Source organism: Odontesthes bonariensis, chromosome 24, assembly GCF_027942865.1.
Source record: "Odontesthes bonariensis isolate fOdoBon6 chromosome 24, fOdoBon6.hap1, whole genome shotgun sequence".
Lineage (NCBI taxonomy): Eukaryota > Metazoa > Chordata > Actinopteri > Atheriniformes > Atherinopsidae > Odontesthes > Odontesthes bonariensis.
In genome coordinates, this window is record NC_134529.1 from 9,738,778 (window position 1) to 9,758,807 (window position 20,030).

Consider the following 20,030-nt stretch of genomic DNA (forward strand, 5'->3'; position numbering starts at 1 on the left):
GTGAGGGGGGTTCTAAAACATTGCAGACGACTCAGAAAAGAGGCTTAATGTTGAAAATACCGCAGTTCCCCTTTAAAGCTAAATGAATGAGCACTGTTAACAAAGAAACAGTTAACTTCTTCAAAAGTACAAGATATCTTGTCTAGTTTAAGGACGACAACACAAACTCCTCAAATTGTTGTGTCTAACTTCAGTTGTCAAAAAGTAAAGAAATGGCCTGAACTCCCTTTGTCACAAACTGTGATCTGGGAATAATTAGCAGGACAGTATCTTTGGATCTCAGTGGTTTGGACGATACATAGCAGGTCAATGCATTTTAGATGCATTCTGGGGACAAGGCTATTTAAAAGTAAAAAATTTTTAAATCAACATGAAATCTAACAAGGAGCCATTACATCATTGTTTTGATTTCACCTCTCTTCTCGTTCTCTTGCACATTTTTAATACTGGGCAGCCAATTACATTTATGCATTCATCTTAATGAAAATTAAGTTTTTTGGGAGGTCGAGTTCTCCATTAACACATGGATTTGACAGCGCCATCTAATAGATGGCACCCTGGGTCACCATCTACAGTATGTCACCTATTGAAAAAATCAATACAGCTTATGAGACTATATCTTTAATTGTTACACAATCCTGAATTGTGTCATGATAAATAAACAAAATCTTGAATCTTAATGTTATGAAGTCCAGCCTCGTAAGATTGCTGATGTCACATTTTATGGAAAAGCACCAGGGTTGCATACTATTACATGACTCCAACATGTTCAGTTTTCCTCAGATCAATGGAAAACATTATTTAGAACAGGCTATATTGACTTTTAGTGATTTAAAAAAACAAAAAACTATCTGCTGCTTGAAATTAATTTCTGTCACATTTTTGGTCGTTAATTAATGAATTTCACTTTGGCAGCCTCTGAACTTGCATTTAAATCCAACAAGAGCTCTAGGGAGCTGGAGTAGTTTTGGTAAGTCCTGATGTTTTTTCTCTTGCCTCATCAGCAGGTTGACAATAGTAAATCAAAGTGAAATGTCTCTGCAAACGCTCATTGTTTTTGTAAACTTTTGGTGATAACTTGACTTCAATTCAATGTTTTGGTAAATCTTTCTGAGCGAGAGTATTGCAGTCTCTCAGAGCTGCTTGCATGGAGAATAGAGTAGAATTCAAAGTGTGGATAAATGTGCAATGAAATTCCTCTGTGTTTTAATTGAAAAATAGGATTGTTGTTTTGGCCGGCTCCTCAGCCTCTTGAAAGCGCACTAAGGGTAACTGATTGGTTACCCTCTCTGTCTGGAATCAGACCATTGCAGAGAAAGGCTGCCAAAAGAATAATGTTGCAAAGTATGTAATCAGTCAGGAGCTAATGGCAGATTTGCTTTAAATTCCCAGCTCCCGTTTCTGACAGAAAGTTATAGGAGACCAAAAGTGATAACAAGTTTAAGTGCAAAATATTTGCTTTCCACTTGGCTTGGTTTCAGTGAGCTGGCTTGCTAATAGGCACCACTTGAGCAAAGAGTGGAGTTTCAGACAACATGGAGAAAACATGTTCTCAGAGAAAAAAAAACAGAGTTTTTGAGAACAAGATGAGAACAAGATGAGCCTTGCCATTGAGATGTTTGGCATGTGAAGATTTGTGTGTGTGTTTAGGGAGTGACTATGGTCACAATGTCTACAAGACCGAATATTGAGCACTCAGATCATGTTGACTGTGCTTAACCAAGACTAGTTGCAGTATGTTGGGCCACTCAAACAAGTGTAAAACTGTTGGACATATTAGTTTTGACTGTCACAAACTGGGTGGAATTTGTTGATTAGAAGAGGCACACAATCATTCTTAATAATACCAATTCCCCAAAGCGTTGACTAATTGGAACCATTAAAATCTTGACACCAGTGGTTAATTTGTTTCCTTGTGTTTTATAGCGATCATTTGTCCCATCGGAAAGCTCTGATGAAACATGAGGTGATTACACCATTAAGTGAGTCTGATGAAGTTGGAGCAGGTTGAACAAGGAGTGGGCCACACATCTAACACGTCCCAAAACCCCTAATGTCATCAGTTGCTGACATTTTTGTCACATGGAAAAAACTGGCCCTGGATTTGTCATGATGAGGAACACGATCTTTGTGTATGCTCTGAGACCTAAAATGGGAGAGTAGTCAGCTTGACCTTTATGTGAATTCCTTTAGGAGAAAACTGTGAAACATCTTAATTAGAAAGAGATGGAGTTGCTAAACAACACACATTGATCAGGCATAGACCACAGCTGTCCACAGGGCTGGAGGGACGAGGGGGACATAATGTAGGGCTGTTGTTGGACAATAATCATGTATCATGTATGTCTACTGTGGAATGAAGGATTGGATAACCAGTTGTGCCAACTAGCTTCCTATACAGACCCAGAAAGCTCCAAGGCTGCAGGGTGTTAAAACTCACCTCGCACACAACACAATCTGAAGTGATTCTATTCAATTTTATTTTCAGTTAAATATCATCAAACACAAAAATACTATTGGAAGTCTCAAGCTGTGCTGCAATGCATGTGGGATCTGTTCATTATCACTGATTTCTGAAAAGCTACGGATACACTTGAATAAGAAATCTGAAACTTTGCCAAATATCTGAAATAAACTTCTTGTTTTCTCATTCGTTTTCTCGCTTCTGTTCATGTTCTACTGCAGAATATTTGACGGAACTAACTATATCATGACATTTACACACTCACAATACCATAAAGTGAGAGAGCGATTTTAGAAACAGCCAGTCATTTACTTCAGCAGTTACGTTCTTTTAAGACCTCTAAGGTTCTTTGCCTGCTGTAATCAGCTTGCTTATCATATTCAGGTTAATATTGTTTCTATAACAATAGTTAACTGCAGAAATAAGATGAAAAAATAGAATAAAAAAGTGCAATTCAAAACACTGTGGGGAAGCATGAAATAGCAGTGATTTGACCACACAATAACACCACAGATGGCTCTAAACATAACTAGAAAAGTTCAAATTTGGATCATGATTTGTTATGGAAAACTGCACAATATATCAACAATGAAGCTGCCTTATTTAAAGATACATTCCAGTGTAAAGAGATCTCATTTGGTGATTTCACTTCTTTTGAATATCTGAGTTTTATTTTAAAGGGTGTTCCTAAAATCCTGTTCTTAATCATTTACAGATCTCCAGGATACTGTGCAAGTTTTATTGATAATTTTTCTGAATTATTGTCTGTTATTTCGACTGATTTTAACCATTTTATCTTGACCGGGGATTTTAACATTCACATGGATAATATGACGGATGGTACTGCCAAAGAATTTTCTTCTGTGCTGGACATGTTTGGTTTGTGGCAGCATGTAACAGAACCTACCCACCTTCGAGGTCACATTCTGGACCTGGTCATTTCTAAAGGTGTTGATATTTCTTCTGTTGTGGTTATTGATTTGGCCTTGTCTGACCATTTTTGCATTTTATTTGATTTACATATTACTCAGAATGTTCAAACAACCAGCTTCTCAGTTAAGAAGAGGTACATCAATGAGAAAACAAGTGCTCAGTTTAGGGAGGCCATAGCTATGTTACCAACAATGAGCGCAGAGTCGGTTGAAGGACTGCTGGACCATTTTAACTTGAAAATTTTGAATGTAATGGAAGCTGTTGCACCGATAAGAATCAAGAGCACCTTGATCAAACAGAAAACCCCATGGAGAAACACCACTACGGTCAAAAACCTGAAAAGAGAATGCAGAAAAGCTGAACGTAAATGGAGGAAAAAAAAGCTTCAGATTCACTATGAACTGTACAAACAAAGCCTGCGTAGTTATAACAATGAGCTGTGCAAGGCCAGACAGCTGCATTTATCTGAAATGATTAATAAGAATGTCAACAATTCTCAAACTCTGTTTGCTATGGTTGAAAAACTCACAAATCCTCCTAAACAGTCAAACCCAGACCTCCTCTCCACTGAGAAATGCAACGAATTTGCCAACTTTTTTAGCCAAAAAATCAAAACAATTAGACAAAACATTCACGCAACACAGACAAGAAAACTAATCTGAGTCTAAAACCTAGAAATAACTCTGACGTTATGTCACAATTTAATATTGTTAATTTAAAAATCCTAGAGGAAACAGTTCGGCAGCTGAAATCAACAACTTGTTCTCTGGACATAATACCATCCGACTTTTTAAAAACTGTTTTTACCTCAGTAGAAAGTGATCTCCTACGAATAGTTAACAGCTCACTGGCATCAGGCATTTTTCCCAAGTCACTAAAGACAGCTGCCATTAAGCCACTCCTAAAGAAGAGAACTCTAGATGCCTCTATGATGAACAACTACAGACCTGTCTCTAACCTCTCTTTTATATCCAAGATTATTGAGAAAGTTGTATTTAACCAGCTCAACGACTTTCTGAATGAAAGTGGAAGTCTTGATAACTTTCAATCAGGCTTCAGACGTCATCACAGCACTGAAACAGCTCTGGTCAAAGTGTTAAACGACATTAGGTTGAATACTGATTCTGGTAATGTTTCAGTCCTGGTTCTGTTGGACCTCAGCGCTGCGTTTGATACTGTAGATCACAGAATCCTGTTGCACAGGCTGGAAAACTGGGTTGGACTTTCTGGAGCGGTCCTTAACTGGTTCAGGTCCTACTTAGAAGGCCGGAGTTATTTTGTTACAATTGGCAGCTATGAATCTGAGCTAGTGGCCATGACTTGTGGAGTCCCCCAGGGGTCAATTCTTGGACCTCTTCTGTTTAACTTGTAGATGCTCCCTTTGGGTCAGATATTGCAGAATTTTAACATCAATTATCACAGTTATGCAGACGATACACAACTTTATGTGTCTCTGTCACCGGACGACTGCAGCCCAGCAGACGTACTGTGTCAGTGTCTGGAGGAAGTAAACACCTGGATGAGAGAGAATTTTCTATAATTAAATGAAGACAAAACTGAGATTATTCTGTTTGGTAGCAAAGAGAAGAGGTTCAGCGTTGGTAAATATCTTGAGACTCGGGACCTTACAATCACTGACCAAGTTCGTAACCTCGGAGTGTTGATGGACTCAGATCTGACTTTCAGCAGCCACATCAAAGCTGTCACCAAGGCAGCTTTTTACCACCTCAGAAACATCAACAGAATTAAAGGTTTCCTCTCCCAAAAAGACCAGGAGAATCTCATCCATGCATTCATCTCCAGTAGACTCGATTACTGTAATGCTCTTTTAACTGGACTTCCCAAAAAGAGCATTAAACATCTGCAGCTCATCCAGAACGCTGCTGCTAGAGTTTTAACCCGGACTAAGAGATCTGAACACATCACACCAGTTTTAAAATCCTTACACTGGCTTCCAGTCAGTCACAGAATAGATTTTAAAAGCCTGCTGATGGTTTAGAAATCCCAGAACGGTTTAGGCCCAAAATACATCTGTGATATGTTCAGAGAATATAAACCCAGCAGAGCTCTTAGATCCAAGGACTCAGGTCAGCTGGTCCAGTCCAGAGTCCAGACTAAACATGGAGAAGCAGCATTTAGCTGTTATGCTGCAAACAAGTGGAACAAACTGCCAGTGGAGATTAAACTTTCACCAAATGTAGACATTTTTAAATCCAGGTTAAAAACATTTCTTTTCTCATGTGTCTATGCATGAAATATCTTTTAACTTATCTAGACTGTTGCCTGTTTTTAAATGCATTTAAATGATTTTATTTGTTTCTCTTTATATTCTTTTATGTATTTTTAATGCTTCTTGCACTCCTTGCTGCAATGCTTTTATTTTATGTAAAGCACTTTGAACTGTTTGTACATGAAATGTGCTATACAAATAAATTTGATTTGATTTGATTTGAATATTGTACAACAGGCAATGAAAAAAATACAATTTTGCAATGCCAAAATATATTTTATATGTAATTTATTTTCAACTATCATTTTCATAGATAATCTAATAATAATTTTCTGAAGTAATCAACAAATGGTTGTGATGTCTTCATGTAGCAGACAGAAATATTATACTAGCAGAGTTAAGACAATAAAACTTTACAGTCAAATAAGATGACAGAGACAAAAAAGTGAATCTGCTAAATGAAAAATAAAACTGAGGAGGAGAATATAAACCTTATTATATAATATTTTATGATCACTTTTGCTTACAATCACAATATATTAAATAGTACAAACATTTTGAATATTTGTTGACTCAGTTATAAATCAAGAGACTTGATGTTTTAGTTCTAAGGCTTATAGTTTGATCTATTCGTAGACGTAGCTATATTTTTGTATATGTATTTTTCAAAGATGAACATTCTCTCCCTCAATCTTTGGGTTTCCAGTTAGTTTATTTTAAAAGATGCTGTTTCCGTCAGCCTCCGATTTACCTTCCTGACTCCTGCTGACCAGCTTTGATTTACACAGTGGCAGTGGATCTCTTGTTTGACCAACACAATATGTGATTTGTCTGTCTGCTGCCATGATGCAACTCGGCTCCTCATCCAACTTTCAGCCAGCTTTTTGGATTTCTATTAAGTTACATCACTGTGAGTGACTACTGTGATTGGGAATTTGAACATTTCATTACTGTCATGCTTCAATTGGCAAAAGATTAAAAGATATACAGCAGTCAAAAGAAAAGCCGACCGGAGGACTCAGATGGGGCTAGCTCCATCACAGAAAAAAAAAATTCATTACTACAAAGTTTTAATGATTGTGAAAAGATGGACGGGGAACATAGCTGATATTGATCTGCTGAGGCTAAGAATAATGCTCAAAGGCATCAGGCTTCAGGGAGTATGCTGGCCAGGTTTCATTAAGTGTAAACATTTTCAAGCAAGAAACAGCCTGAAATTATAGAAATCTAGGCTGTGGCAGATGAAGGAGAGATGGAAAGCCACTGAGAAAAGAAAAAGCGAACAATTCATGATCTTTTCTTTTATTCCCCAAGCCATCTCTTTTACCTTGCGGCCAGCTCGGGAGAGATGAGCTTGTTTGCTGGATGATGGAGCTTTTCAGTCGTGATTGTGGCTGTAGTTCCTGTCTTTGGCTCTGACATGAAACTATGGGCAGCAGCCCCTGTTGCACATTGCCAGAGCAGTATGTGGCTGAGGATGAAGCATTCACAACTGTCTCAGCTCCTGTTCCAGTAACAATGTCAACATGAATCGCCTCTCTGGGCTTTTAATAAGTGTTTTCTGCGTTTGCTGGTTTTGTGTCAAGGATATAGTCATCTCTGTTTGGCAGAGGGCCTTTACCTGCTGAAATGCATTACCGGGATGATAATGAGACTTGGATGGAGGGCTTTGTGATGGGCAAAGTGTGAACTGTTTCAACTTTGTTTACCATTGTTTTTCCGATGGTGTTTGGCTAATTTCAGAGCAGAGCGGCTTGCAGAATGCCTTTTAGTGCTGTGCTGAATTGAGAGACAAGCCAGTTAAAAAAAAGGAGAACGTTAATCACTAAAAACAAGAAAAAGTGACTCTCATGCACACCTTTCACAGACAAAATATCACCCAGTTTCCTTTAGGAGCACAAATGCATTAGCATGCTTGTGTGTATCCACACGCACACTCGGGCAATAATACACCACACAAGGATAAGATGGACCGATCTTTTGTCTTAGAGTCCACACACGTGACAGTCAATTACTGCAGGTAGTGTTTGTGTGTTTGTGTCCTTGCATTTTCTACAGCCTGTTGGTGCTGGTGTTTAAGTGCTGGTGGGAAAGACGAATGGAATAAGGACAGAAAAGGAGGTGAAGTGAGGAGAGATGCAGGAAATGAGTAACAGCAGAAGGGGGAGATAGTTGGCAGAGGGGAAGGGGGGAAGAGGAGCCCCGTATCTCCAGAGTCCCCATCCACAGCCCAGGGGCAGTGACACAGCAGCAGCTGCTTCTGCCTTTCAGAGCTGCAGTCACAGTGATTTGAAGCAGAATTTATCCCCCCAGCAACAAATACTACCAACAGCTCTGGACTTATCAGTCCAGCAACCCTGGCCTCAACCTGGTTTAGGGAATTTGACTTTTCCCCTTGTCCGGGTTGATCTGTATCGATGATGATATACACAATAGTTACCATGCTTGCTGGGCTGAGACATACAACACAGCCAATAATGTCTTACAGAGGGTCAGGTGGCCCCGTACAGGAAGGTCAATACCTTTCAACGGTTGTCACCCTCCTTCACCTCAGAGAGCCAGTGAATTTGTGGAGAGCTGGCAAAGGCCGGCAAGTGACAAACGAGAGGGGAATCCAGAGGGCTGTACAAGACAGAATGAGACATGGACAGTTGGCTCTGTGTTGTCTGTGTGTACTTGTGTGTACATGTCTCTGTAGTAATTAAATCACAAGAGCCTTTGTTTAGAGCACTGCACATGAAGCTTAGGGAAGCATGGGTCCCAATTCCATAGGGCCTGACTTAATTACAAGAAAACACACAAACTGTAATTATAGACAATCACACCTGCACAGCAGCAAAAGCTCTAACAAAGGTTGTCTAAACAGTATTTTCTACAGGAATAGTTTTAACTTGATCTAATAAGCATACTCAGAGGACGATCTAGTCCTTTTTCCTCATAATATGCTGTATAGTCAGTTAGGAATGTGCTTTAGTATGTGCTTCAACCTTTATTCTAAATGTTTTTGTCCAGCATCAAACAGATAAACAGCACAGCTGGATACTGTCTGCACAATAAGTTGTGGCGATTATGATGATAACTTTTATGTCCTCCAGCTGGTTGAGACTGTCACTGATGTGCCTGTAAAGCATGTTATTCATCTCGCACCATAATGACTGAGCAGCATGCAGCTGTACATACAGACAAACAGCGACACATTACTGTTTGCATGCACATCGCTGCAGACTCCCACATGTTGACTACACAACTAGTCACACATGCACACGCTACAAACTCCAAGCTGTGTCTCGCTGATTATCAGATCAGCTTGTTTTCTAAATGATCTCATTTCGTCTTGCTTTTTAACCATCATGGCAGCACACAGACGATGCCAGAAGGCCAAGTCTAGTTGCCAGCCAGGAACCCTGATTTAAACAGAGCTGTCATGTACAGACAGCGCACCAGAATAACTGAAACCGTGGACTTCCATCTCGTGCATCTTTGTAAACCTTATAAAGCACAATTGTGAACTGTGATTATGAACATTGTAATATGACAAAGCAAAAGGGACAAAATAAAGACTACTAAAAAGTAATTGGAGGCTGTATTCTCACCCTTTACTAATCTGGCCAATGATAAACCAGCACAGGAAAAAAAAGCCTGTTAATTTGACCTAGCTAGGAATTCACGCATCTTACTCCCTACTGGATCAACTATGAGTTGGAATGTCTTAATGTAATTACACGTGGTTTCTTCAACTTCATTTCAGTTTTTCCTCTCCTCTGGAAAGATTACATTTTTTCCTTTCATTGCCTATGTATAGCAGAGCAAATGACAGAAATTAGTGTGAGACTGAGCTGTCAGAATGCTCTGTGTTGTATCTTTGCATTAAACTTAACAGTTTTAATACATGTGTACTCCATGGGCTGTGTTTGATAGTTTTACCACAGAGATGTGAATATGGGCTCAATTTTCAGTCCTATCAAGTGTGTTTTTAGCCTCACAATGTTCGTTAACAACCTTAGCAGGCTAATGCCCAGAGAAGGCAGTAGCCAATCCAGTGGGTTGCTGGGTAAGACATTCTTTCCAGTCTTGATGTAATGAGTAGATACCTTCTTATTTATCACTACTAGTGTAGCAGCAGCCAGTGGCAGTTATAAAGCTTAAGTTCATTTGATAACCTTGAGTTAAAAATAGTTTGATCAAAGAATACCTCTAATCTTGTAGGATCCATTTGAAAACATCTTTATAAAGCTCAGCATAATGTTTTCATGATGGAACCAATGTTTTGCTGTTTATTATCATTTTTGTTGCACACACGTTACTAGATTGTACAGTGCAGAAAACATCTGAAGTTACTTACTGCAGTAATGTAAGGATGCAAGTTTCTCTTTTCTATGTTGTTTACATGCTAACAGGCTTCCTAATACATTAGCGCAGCATCACTCACAGTTGATGGAATGTAAGTATTAGAAGTCAAGAATTTTGTAGTTCTTGTTGAAATTGTTGAATGATGAAATCTATATTTCGTGTTGCAGAAATATTTTTTTATTCTCTATGAGAATTGTGCAGAATAGAATTTATTTTTGGTATGTTATTTTATACAGTTCACACAGCATGGTTGAAGATAGAAATAGGGAAACAAGGGCCACCATGTGTCCATGATTCAACAGGAGGGGAGTTACATGTAGCCTCTCACTTACAAGCGCAGCATATCAGTGAGCAGATCAGTAGGCTTCAAGGATTTCTGAGTAATATGAATGTTTTCCCCTTCCTCCACCATATTTTAAACACCGGCCAACAAGGTTTGAACCTACAGAGGCAAATTAAAACTTAAAACCAATACAAGCTATCTGTTGGTATAACAATACTCTACATGATTTGTGTAGCATGTTGAACATTTTTCTAAATATATTCCCTTGTTTTAATAATTGTGGATCCTGGGACTGCAACAGCCAGAGTAACTAGTAGCTGTTCAATGAACAGCTTTTCAATTAAGGTCTACAACATATAGCAACTTATCGGTTAATGCAGGATACATTGCAGCACCTTATAGGTGGATGCTGGCTTATGAATGGGCTTTCTAACTGCTAAGTAAACAGTAGTAACTACAGCAAGTGAAGGCAAAGGATTCAGGTGAGTAGTGAGGCAGCAGGGGTTGCAGCAAGGAGCAGATCACTAACAACTTAAGTGCACTGCCATAATTTCAAAAAGGTGATGGATGTATTCTACAGTTAGGGGTTATGTGTCATGTGTGGAGTGGCAGAATCAAACTGTCATAATTAAATTGCAGGGTTTTCCACATGTAGTTCCAGTTTGGGGTAATGTTATTAAGATTATGGTCAGTTTTATTGGTCATGCATACATGCATTCACACAGAATTTGTCCTCCACTTTTAACCCATCCAGGTTGGCACCTGTGGTGAGAGTGGAAATTGAACGGGCAACCTTCCGGTTATTGGACGACCCATTCTAACCACTGAGCCACGGCCGCCCCGGATAATGTTAAGGTGTACTGAGGCATCTATTGTGTTTATTATTTCTGTAGTTATTTTATAATAATCAACAACACATATGCATCTTTCACCAGTGGACTAACAGAACTCCTGAGCCTCCTTGAGCCGCAAATGGACAACACCATAGCAGTCTTTTACTTTAAAACACTCAGGTGTCTTCCCTTCCCTTTTAACAGTGCATAATTAAAAGTTGCAGTGATTCATGGTTCTCTGAATCAGAAGCAGTAGAATCCTCAGTTCCGACCTCTCACTGTCACTGATGGAGGGCTCCCAACTCTGCCACAAATGCACAAACGCTTACTGTCACAGCACACATTAGGCTCGCACCCACACATCAAAGCCCAAATCACCACAATCTAATATACCCTCTGTCGAACAGATGCTCAAATCAATTCCCTCACACATATACACATATTTGCATGCTTACAAAGAAATACATTCAGGCAGAGAAAGGCACAGATGCACACACACTTACCATCTGGTTAGGTGTACATAGTGGCAGTAATGATACCAGAGTGTGAAAATAGGAACACTTGCAAAAGGCTGCATGACATGCGATGCTGTTAATTCCTGTCTAGATACCAGAAGCAGGAGCACAACTGTGACATGATCTCTATCCATTGCAGCACATATGTGCACAACTGCATTTGTAGCAGCCACACACATTCACTGACATACTTGCTGACGGATTAAAATGGGTCCTTGTTAAACTGGCAGTCCCGGCATTTAAACAAACGAGGTTGCTCATGGTGTAAGTCGTGTCCTGTAAGAGCTTTAGAAAATCTGAAAGGATACACACACTTCCTGTCCCTACAGTACCTCCTGTCATTAAGAAGCCGTTTAGAGCTATGCATGAAAATGTGAAAATGAGTTTACACTCCATCCTAAAATCACCACAAAAGAAACAGTCTCTGTGGGATAATATGGCGTATTACAGTTTTTGGACACTTAAATCCTTCAGAGCCTCCAGCTAAAGCACATTACCTTGCTCTTTTCATTTTTGTATATGCCACGTATTTTGAGTGTATTTGCCTGTGCGAATCAGAGAGCACATACGCAGCTGCAGAGGAACAATGAAATGCATGAATTAGATATGAGGTTGACATAGAGATGTAAAAGATCTGTTTGCCTTCACACTGCATTGCTGCCCTCAAACTATGCAAACGTACAAAGATAGATAGATAGATAGATAGATAGATAGATAGATAGATAGATAGATAGATAGATAGATAGATAGATAGATAGATAGATAGATAGATAGATAGATAGATAGATAGATAGATGCCGAATAGCAAGCTGCACATATCACGGCATGCATCTGGAAAAGACAAGACTCTCCACCACTGGCCAAGCCACTCCACTTGAGCTGATTGATTTCCCATCACTTCTGTATCCCCGATAACTGCATGCCTGGAGGGCTGCAATGGGTCCGATATTTCACTGCTATATACCTGCACAACCACACTTTGTTTACAGCACCTTTTTTTGTCTGTGCATGTGTGTGTATATGAAGCGTGTGTGTGTGTGCGTGGCTATATGGGTGGCTATAAATAAGTAGGTGTGCTGTGTGTGCTTGCGTGTTTGGAACAGCACCAGCAGCTAGTCACTGTACATGGTGACATTTGTGATAATGACATGCCAAACATTTCTGCGGGAAACCAAGACAAGCAAGAGCTTCTGCTCCTGCTGCTTGTCAATTTTTTTTTCTTGTCAACAATTGGAAGCAAATTAGATGAGTATGTGGTAAGAAAATATCCAGAGTTAAAACAGAAATAAAAGAAAAACATCTAACCCTGCAGCTAGTGTAGAATGTATACCATGACACCCTCATGTCTCTATTAAACTTGCAGTAAAACCACATCGCTAATTTGCTTCCAGCTCAATGAGCACACTCAGATTTGAGGTCTTTGATTTATAAATGTCCAGCATAGCTGCTTTATGAGATGCTGAGTAAATTGCTCTCCAGCAGGAATTACCATCAATGGTTCATGGTGATTTAAAAAAAAAAAAAAGATTTTCAAGCAGGACCTAATCATAGATTGGGTTTAAGGTGTTAAAGTGTGGAACAGACAGAAAGATAAACATCACATCTTTTATTCAGGGTAATTTTCTACTCTGTAGGAATAACAGCAGTGACTGAGCTCTCGCTGTGACCCTTACCTAGTTACCTTTGCAATCTGCATTCTTGCCAAAAAACATCCTTGTCTCAGCTGGATAATGCAAAAAACCTTTATTCTGGAATGTGAAATGCGATAGTTGTTTTATCTCTGAAAATACTCTACTCTACTCTAAATACTCTATTATAATACTATAATACTATATAAATGTTCTTTGTCACTGGTTTGTTGCATTGGAAATGTCTGTTTTATCTAGGAGTTCTCTCGCATGCTTGGATAAAGCTTGATTAACACTTGAAAGCCCAATGAATTTTCTGGCTCCTCTGGGAAAGCCAACAACCCATTAATTGAATGTCTGAAAACTACTTCTTTGCCTGATTTCGAACACCACTGCTTACAGTAGAACTGTGTCAAAGAGAAATTCTTGAGAAAGTCCACAGAGAGTCAAACTAATTATGTGTATTTACTCATAGGTTCTACTCTGTTCTATAGTCCAACTCATATGTCTCAGCTTTGGCTTTACTTTGGTCCTCTCTGTGTGTGAGGAGGGTTTGTGAGGCAAGGAAGCATTGAAAGTGTTCCCAGTGTTTTTTCTCTTTTTGTAAATCAAACTGCTGTGCTTACATTATCATAGATCATGCAGCAATCCATAATACATGGCTTGTTTACAGGCATTTTTGATCCATAATTAAGGAGTATAACTTTTAAAGAGTTTCCATGGTTAAAAATGATATGGTTACAGGCTGCTTTCCCTTTGCTACTCCCAGGCCGTGTTATTGTACAGTATGGCGGATATTGATTCACCATGCTGTTTGGCCATTGATCAGAGTAGATGCCATTATGTCAGTGATATTGTAGCCCTCTGAAGCACAATGATTCTGAAGAGGAAAACCAGTGGTTGAGAACCGATGAGATGAGCTCAGTGCTTGCTGCATCAGATACAACAGCAGCTGTGTTTCAGCTAATGACACAGAGCGAGGCACAGAACAGAACCACAAAGCTTTGAATAGCATGCCACAGCTTTGCCCAGTAGAGCCTAGCACAGCAAAGACAGAGCACTCTCATTTCTCTGGTTTCTAACTGTGCCAAAGGGAGCTATGGGAATGTGCAGAGGAGAGAATAATGACACTGACTCTTACGGACATGCAGATTTTTTATTGGTGTTGCCTAATATTGCCTGTGACAGCCATTGCCTCCCAGACTGTCTTCTGTTGATCATTCAAATTGACCACAATTCACTAAGGGGCGGGGTGAGTGGGGGAGGGGGTTTTGTGGACCTCGGATGATTGGGAAAGGGGATATATGAAAGGAGGAGGGTGAGTGGGTGTTCACCGACTCTGCCTGCTCTCTGGCTTTTCAGGGCGGCTCGTCATGTATTTATAGCAATATTGAATTTAATTGTGTTTCTACCAGGGTCCTGAATTTTAAGAGACCCATAAATGGAGTTCCAGGCATGCAGGAACATGATCCACTGTGCAAAGAGCATGCAAAGTGCACACTCATGAAAAGCAACTCGGTTTGCAATCTGCGTAATGCAAAAAAATCTGAAGCAAAGCCCATCAGCCTGCTGTGTCCTGGATACCAATGTAGGCTCGTAAGTGCTGACCCCAAGGCTGTGTGCTGTGCCATGTTTCTCAATGAGGAGCAGTTTGAGACAGTGTACTGCAGAGGTAACCCTCTGAGTGGCAAATGTTTGTTAAACTATCCCTGCTTTCATGCTACAAGAGATGCCTTGAGATACTGTAAATGTCCTGAGCCGAGTGTCTCATGCTGTCCATTCAACCCTGACAGTCTGATTTCTAACAAGACTAAGACAGCTTACAGAAAGTTAACAGGCAGTTGTTGGGCCTTCCCAGTGTTGGACCACTATTCAAATTCAAATTCCACCGTCTGTTTGTTGGATAATAAATTGAGCATGAAAGATTAATTTGCTTTTAGTTCATCATTCCAGTGACAGAGAGCAGCAATTTCTATACAATAGTGCCCAGAGCTTAATTGCCCAGAGGCAGAACTGGCATATCAATATGTGCTTTCTTTCTGTCAAGGACACTAGAGTAGATCCCTGTAGCAAAAATCTTGTCTATGATTCACACTTCTTGCTTCCTCCCACTTAATTCTTGTCACTCACAGTCTGAGCCAACATATCAGACGCAATCAATGCAATACCGAGAGTTATCAAATATTCAGAGTAATCAAAATCCTAATGAACATCGTTAAAGTCAGCAGTTTAAAAACCAAAGCTCACATCTCTGTAGGTTAACACAGTCTGAACATTTGTGTGTGTGAATGTGTGTTTGGGGCTATCAGAGACTGCTTGAGTGTAACAGGCAACAACGCTTGGGGGTCACCTCTTATTCAAAGCAAGCCTGACGCAGGAATTTTTCCTCCCTTACATTTTGAGAATTAATTTAGTCTTGCAAAAGATCAGCAGCATGACAGCCAAGTGGCAAGGGCAAGAAAATGGAGCCTGGGTGACCACATCAATTTCAAGCACCAGTCTGGACACAAAAAGGCCACATGTTTAATCTCAGCAACAGCTAATTTGCTGCTGGGATTATAGAAGTAGAAAAGAATAAAAGAAACCCTGATTTTGACAGCATTTGCCCACATTTTACGATTCAGGAATATTGAGGCTAAAGCCCCATTTAATGATTATGTGTCTTATCAAGTTGCTTGTTATTTTCTCAATTATTGGATAATTTGGTTGGTGAAACATCAGAAAATAGGGAAATGTACTGAGATTCATTTTCAGCCTCCCAAAGCTCAGACAGAATGAACCAAAGTCCAAGGTTTTTCTGACAAAAGCAAGCAGCAGTCTTTCCAAACAAAAAAAATTGTAATAAAATATGTTTTCACCCCACCAAAAAAACGGATCTCGTGTGTCAGATCTAGTTCTGATCAATTATTATTATTTTAAATAAAATACCTGTAAACGTGTGCTATAAAACAATATAGGCTATTATCTGTATATAAACCTTTGGATTTAATTTGTTTAAGGCATAGCAGGTCACATAAGAACTAAAAACTGAACCTAGCCATACTCCATCTAAATTAATGGCTTAAATCTAATGTGCAGGCAAAAAAGGGAGGAGCGCGTATCCGGTGCTCATTATCAAATAGTCACTCTGAAATGAGGTGAGATGAGATGAGAAATCCCTGGGTTGTGAAGATTATAACGTGTGAGTGTTTGTGTGTGTGTCTGTGCATGTGTTTGGCGTTGAGGGTGGCGGGGGCCTCAGAACATGGATGGGCTGATTTTCCGTGCAGACCTGAGACACGAGCCGCTGCTGCTGCTGCTTGGGCACGCGCTGACTCTTCAGCTTTCTTAAATAAAACTGACTCAAGCAAACGGAAGCTCACTGCTTAAAGCGCCGCAACGAAGATAATTATCATAATAACAGTTCTAAAAATGTTTATCAATCACTTTATCTATTTTTCCTCCGCATCGCCTCGTAAATCTTTCTATGTGCACCAAAATGTAGTCATTTAACACATAAAATAAGGGTCAAAACAAGACTGGTGGAAAGTGGCAGAACTGATTAAAATCCCCAGTGCTTAAGCTTTAAACTAACTAGATTGGAAACTGTGCTTCTTGTAAATTAATCAAGACCATTTCCATTCGTAATGCCTGGCTTATCATTTCTGTCTCTCTCCGTGAAGCAGTGCTGAGATAAGTCATAGCGCGTTCAACATACTGTGGAGTGATTTTGTTTAATTTTTATCCCGCCCTTTTCTATCAGCATGAAGACATAAAAACTGCTGTTCAACTCTTCTTTCTTACCTCGAGTCGACGTGAAGTGGCTGTCCAGGGTCCTGTAATGCTTAGTCTCTGTCCGGGGTGCTGAATATCGTTGCAGGCTCCCGTGAGGCTTTGTAAATCCGCTGCGAGGAGGCGCTGAAAACGCCGGTCCAACAACTGCTGCCGCGGTTAAGTTAAATAAAATTCCATTCCCAATCGCCTGCTTAATGCAACACACGAGACGCAGAGCGGCTGCGACTCAAAAACATATGCAAAAACGTGAAGTCACATCAAGAGCGTGAATATCGTAAGCAAAGCCTGCTGGCTAAATGGAATCGCTTTGGCAAGTGTAACTGCTGAGGCTTCTTGGCCAGTTGCTTATCTTTCTCCGGATAGGCTTAACCACCCCCTCCCCCTGTCTCTCCTCCACCTCTCTCTCCTTCCCCTCTATCAATCTCTGTTCGATTCAAATATGTTGGATTGACAGGAAGCAAAAAGGGAACCGGTAACCTGCCTTTCTATAGGCAACAATCAACATGAGCAAATCACTGCCAGTATTCAAACAGTAATCATTAGGCATAAGCCTCAATGTGATGAAGAAATAGTCAATTGGACTTAATGCAGTGCTCATGAGATATCTATAACACACGCATAAACATATCAGACAGAAATTAATTGAATTTATGGTTAATTTACTTATTTTGAGCAAACAGCCATCTGTTTCATGCCCTTTGGTCTGTCATTTATCATGTGTTTGCATTTTGTTTTTGAGACAGCAATAGTTTTCCTGCAGAATATGTTTGTAGCAAATGACAGCAACACTGTTGGAGGGATTAATCTATAAAAGAAAGAACTAATCTGATAATTAATTTGGCAGGATGCCATTTATGTATCACAGCAGGACCAGGCCAGCAATATTATGAGATTTTGTTACTGAAATACCAAAAGCCCATTCTCAAAAAAGTTGTGGTGCTGCGTGGAATGTCACTGAAAACAGAATGTCAGAATTTTCTAACGATTTAAAGCATGCTTCTCTTAAAATAGACGATAGTACACAGTGTAGACAATTTGGAGATAGACAGATACATTTTTTTGTGGGGCGGGTATATTCTAATTAATTCAAATATAATCATCTATATCTAATTCAAATAGTTCATGGTTTAAACCCCATCTGGAGAAGAATCTTCTTTCTGTTCCTATATTGGTTTTCTCTGGCAAAACTAGTTGCTCCAGTGTTTTTCTGATCATTCAAAGACATGAGCAAGGTTATGTGATTATAGACAGACCTGCAAAAAAAAGATGAATAGAATTCTGTGAAAAAACAATAGATTTTTGTCTTCATCAGCATGAATCCATAGTTTCAGTTCGAGCTTTTCCGTGAGACTGAGCGACATTATCCATGTCTGTTTCCATGTTAGCACTGTGATGGACTGGGAAGCTCTTCAAGATGTACCCTCCATCGCATCTGCGATAGCTTGAGCCTCCCTGACTCTGAGCAGGATAAAATTGGTAAAAACAATGGATGCGCTGATTTCTTTTGTGTGCAGGTAGTAGTCATGCTGTCAGCTTTCATCATCTCAGTCATGATTTTTGAGGCCGTATCCACATAATGGTGTGGCTGATAGCTCCCCACTGCCTCTTTTATTTTATGTCTGTGACAACCAGCTTTGACGCACTACAGTATACTTACCACATCGTGTGTCAACAATGACAGCAATTTAATTTTACAATGTGTTTTTTTTCATCATTAATAGTGCTATGCTTTTCCTTGTCATATGCATCAGCTTTACATAAGTATGCTTGGACACAACATTAATGTAATAACTGTCACGACCAGATGGGGGGCATAAAAAAATTCACTCTACATTTTTAGAATTTAATTTCATTTAAATAAATTGAAATACAATACAGGTGGTCAGTGTCTATCTCTTAAATGTTCAAATCTTCAGAGTAGCATTACTCATGAAAAGTATGAATTAACACCACATAATCGCCGGTATATAAGTATTACAATGGCTTTCGAGACTATTAACTTGGAGGAGAACCTGGCAATCCAGAGAGTAGACAGGTTGAACGAGAGCATGAAGTATTTTTCCCAGCGGGTCTTGGCACAGTTTGGGACAGTAAAGTACAGCAGCAGAGAGGCCATGAGATTAGCCACTTCACCTTGCTTCCAATACCTTCTGCAAGAGAAACTCACATTAGCCAGACGTCAGATAGTTGTGGTGGGGAAAAATTGTCCCACTCAGATTCTATGTGGTTAATGGAGGTTTTTTATTAGCTTTTTAAACATAAAACGTCAAATTAAGTTCGACCTTAATGATTACCATCACCATACATGATTATGATCTATGTAATGGAACATTTTCACTTATCCAGTTACTATTCATCAATTGCGTGGATAATCTAATATTTCAGTAGCTGAATAAAGAACCACTATGTGCTTATAAGTAAAATTAATACATGACTTTGCCCCATAGGAATTCTGGAACTATGTGTAGAATGAAATATATATCATCTAAAGTTGAACTCTCTTTTGCATCACCTCATCTTTTAACAACACTCTTTGATCATTTGGGAACCGAGGAAACCATTTTTGTAGTATTGAAAGCTAAATGTTACCCATTCTAGATAAATATTGGATTGACTCACTTGCATGTTACTTAGGCCATGAACTAATATATCCCCATACCATTAGGGACCCTTGCTTTTGAACTGTTTGTTGATAACAAGCCAGAGGGTTTCCTTTCCTCCTTAGTCTGGAGAACAACATCCATGATTTCCAAAAAGAATTTCAAATTAGCATTTATCAGATCACAAACAGTTTTCCAGTTTCTTGGTGCTTTAATGAGCTCAGGCCCAGAAACTGTGGCAGCGCTTTTGGAATTTGTTTATACTTTACATTTGTGGACGCACAGATGAACTGAAAACTGAAAGGTTTTTTCAGAAGTCTGCTTTTAATGCAGTGCTGCTTTAGCACCTGAATATCACAGCCATTCACTACTAGTTTTGACCTTATTTCCCATGTACAAATATGTTTCTACATTCACTCA

General features: G+C 39.5%; 1 protein-coding gene across 1 annotated transcript in view; it reads right to left on the bottom strand.

The window, feature by feature from the left end:
• Nucleotides 1-17,297, bottom strand: part of tmem121ab (transmembrane protein 121Ab) — a 48,411-nt gene extending 31,114 nt beyond the window's left edge. Inside the window, exon 1 of the mRNA XM_075459089.1 lies at nucleotides 17,020-17,297. The gene's annotated coding sequence lies outside the window, so the exon portion shown is untranslated. The remainder of the gene's footprint in view (nucleotides 1-17,019) is intronic.
• Nucleotides 17,298-20,030: the final 2,733 nt, after the last annotated feature.